We start from the raw sequence: 3,772 nt of genomic DNA, 5'->3' as shown, positions 1-3,772 counted from the left end.
TACACAATATGAGGGGAGATCTGGCAAGATGGATACAGATCTGGCTAAGTCATATGAGGCAGATGATAAGGGTTAATGGACGCTTCTCAGAATGGAGGGCTGTCACTGGCAGTGTTCTGCAGGGATCAATGCTGGGATCTCTGCCGTTTGTGATGTGCATGAATCACTCAGTGGAAAACGTGGCTGGTTCAGTTAATAAGTTTGCAGGCGATATACAGATTGATGAAGTTCTGGACGAATTTCACGAGAATGCTGGAGTTGGATGAGCGATCTGTGAGACGTTATAGGATTGTGAATGGGATGGATGAAGCTTTATCTATGGGTGAAGGGGGCCATGTGTTCAAGGTGTGTGGGTGGTTGGTTTCAATGAGATGTGCGAGTAATTTTTTTCAAACTTGTGTTGGTGAACCCTCGAACGTACACTTAGAGGAGATAGTTGAAGCAGACGCAATGGTTGTATTCAGCAATCAATGGACGAATACATGAGTCGGAAGGGAATTGACTGGTATGGGTCCTGTAAGTGAACACAGCTTTAAAATGGAAGGACAAAATGTGGTGGCTCATGATTGAATGGCCACAGGGCCTGTTCCTGTGCTGTGCTCTTCTTTGTTCTTTTGTAATAATGGCGAGACAGACGGAAGTGCAAAAGAGGAAGAGAGTAAGGGAAAAAGAGCGATTGAGAGATGGAAGGAGACAGAGTGAGAGAACAACTATGGAGAAAGAGGGAGGAAAAGGTCGAAGAGCGACAAATGGCTGAAGGAAAGATATAGGGGTAGTGAAGACATTTTTAGCTCAGAAGAACTCCCGGTAGTGAGAAAGTTCACGAGGCAGAGAGTGTGACGCATGAAGAAGGGGGAAGTAAGAACGGAAGACAGTTAGCAAACGGGAGGACTTTGCAGGAGGAGGTGACAGAGTTTGGGAAAGAGAATTTTCAATCATGGATGGAGCAATAAGTGGGAGGGCAAGTCGCAGAGTGAGTCATAACTTCAGAAGTGCAATTTAGAACAGGGCTATTGACCCCAACTCTTGAACTCAATCCCGATCACCTCACCTTCCCTGAGGACTACGCATTGGATCTGAGTCTGACTTTAATTCGCTCAGCCCCTGAAACAAAAATGCGAAATCACGAGTGAGCTCGGCTGCTTGGCAATAGTAAATGAATACCCTTTTAACTCACAAGTTGAAGTTGTCGACAGGGGAAGTGAACTGCTTGCCCAAAGTTGACAGAGACGTTGAAACGTGACCCATAACTTGTGTGAGAAGATGGGACAAGACAGAACTACGCAGAGAATTTGACCCCAGCGGCAGGCTGTTTCATTGCTGCAAACTTGATTTGATATTGTAAAGTTCAGGATTTATTGAGTAGCCTGTGACTTCTGTTTGAATGATATATTAGGGGATATTCCAGTACCATCTTCACCTGCCGCCTGAACGCACATTGATTCAGAGCATACATTGCAGTTTCGGTTCAGCATCTGAGAATCTGCAGCATGAAGTGCAAATCCTGCACCATGTAAATTAGATGCATTGACTGACAACGCAAAATATGCATCAAGTATCATAAATAATATTGGCAATGACATTTTAATAGTGGAAGAGATCAGAAACCGAAAGTTACGGTGATGTTTTCTTTCTTGGAATTACATGTCAGTTTCTCTCCAACTCTCCCCCTTGTGGAGATTCCGGAGGCTCCTGAAGCGGTGGCTGCTCATTAAAAGGCGTCTGATATGTTTTTTGTTGTACCGAATCAGTTAAGATTTTCAATACCTTAGTTTATCTAAATTCCTTGTTCTTTTGGATGTGTTTTTAAAGTTGTGATTAAATAGATTCTGTTTTGCTTAAAGCCGAGTGTTTTGACCAGCTGCACCATACCTGGAATATCCACTTCGTATCTGCCTATAAAATATGAAAAATTACGGTCGATGTTACATACTTAACATATTTCTGAGGTGGTCTGGCCTTATCCATAACAACTCCTTCTTCTCTCCCAAATCGACCCTGCAGTCTCATTGCACACACCTGTGCAGTTGTAGAATGTCTAACTCTAGTCTGTTTACTCTGTCACTCCTGACTTTCCCTTGTTCCAGACAACGTTGTATCTTGCCTTCAGGCAATCGTGCCTTCTTTATTCACTGATTCCAATGTCCTGCACTGCATACTGGGCAACTGAAACGCAGACCATGTTACGGTGTTTTGTACTACTAGCTTCTGTCTAAATACATGACCATGCTGCCCTTTATTTCAACATACCATCGAATTTTCGGGCGATCGTTCCTGTCTCAGGCTTGTTGCAGTGAAAATCAGTACAATATGGAAAATGAGTACATCTTTTACCGAATGGGAATACTGACACTTTATATCGAGCTCAATGATCATTGAGATCGAGCACCTTCCCCTATGATTTTCGTCAACCCCACACACCAGGTATCATCATCTCATGTCCGGATCCCACAAAATAGCCATAGTAAGCCACTTGTAGTCCTCATTGTGCTGATGCAGTCGCTATAAGAATTCCCTTTTCCTGATGTCTTTTCACAGAGTGGTTGAATGAGATTTTCAGACCTGGCTACTGAAGACCACTCGATCACTCAGCTTCCGAAGCTTTGACCTTATTTTTTAATCTTGGCAAAAATAGAACAACCTGAGTTGTGTCACAGAGGAAACGTTCTAGTTTCTTCCTGCTTTTTCACTCCAGATTTATTCGGACGCTGTTGGAGTTTCAAACGTTTAGAAATTTCAGTGAACATCTCTTAGCAGCTTTTTTACTACATTTTGATCAGATTTTTCTTCCCATTCTGGATTGGAGTATTGCATGTCACAATCTGTACTTTATTTTTCCTTTATTTGCCAAGTGATCTGTTCACAGAATGTTTCTATCTTGGAACAGTTTTAAACAAAACAAAATTTATTCACGGACTACTGGAAAAACCATGAACAAAAGTGAATATGATATGGAATAACATAACCTATCTGACAAACCGTTTAACCATATCACGAATTAATGATGGTGTTCGAAAAAAATTGCATAATCCTCGTAAGCATTCCATTGGCAATGAAGGGCAAAATCAAACACTGGTCTTTACAAGATAAATTGCAGGGAACAAGACGATCAACATGGAGCTGCTTCCTTGGGTCTCAAGATAAAACCTGATTATCGGTGTCAAACAGACTGTTTCCTAAAAGAAAAACAAGCAGGAACGATCAGACTCAGTCGACAAGGTTCGAGGAAGTATAGGTGAACAAGTGTCTCACCTGCCTCGCACCTTGAATGGAATTGAGGGAAATGTTTTATGGACAGCTATTGCATCATTTGCAGAGATACGGAACAGTGCAGCTGGAGGAGAGATGGAAGGAGTGTGGCACGTACGAAGGATTTGCAAAGAAAATGGTCCTTGTGGAAGGCAGAGATGCGTGGTGAGGCCAAGATATTCTGGATTGTTTGGGACCATTTGAGAAGTTGGAGGAGAGTGTTTGAGAACAATGGAAGGTTCCCATAATCCCAGAAGTCCTCCTGTTTTTCATACACCCTCTGCAACCCATCATATGGATAGCCCCCATTTGGATTAACTGCATTCCCCACTCCACTGCTCTCATCAACTCCCACCCCCGCTATCCAGATAGGCCTCTTGACGCCTATGCCTCTCTTCGGAATTTTGTGAGACATGTTGATTTTCTCCATTAATTCTAAATTGATAATGCAACAAAATATACTGTTGTACAAATTAGGGTTGGTGAGAGTGTGCACTTTCCTCCACATGACATCCGCTGTCTG

This window comes from Chiloscyllium punctatum, chromosome 51 (assembly GCF_047496795.1).
Source record: "Chiloscyllium punctatum isolate Juve2018m chromosome 51, sChiPun1.3, whole genome shotgun sequence".
Lineage (NCBI taxonomy): Eukaryota > Metazoa > Chordata > Chondrichthyes > Orectolobiformes > Hemiscylliidae > Chiloscyllium > Chiloscyllium punctatum.
This window is presented reverse-complemented; position numbering follows the sequence as displayed.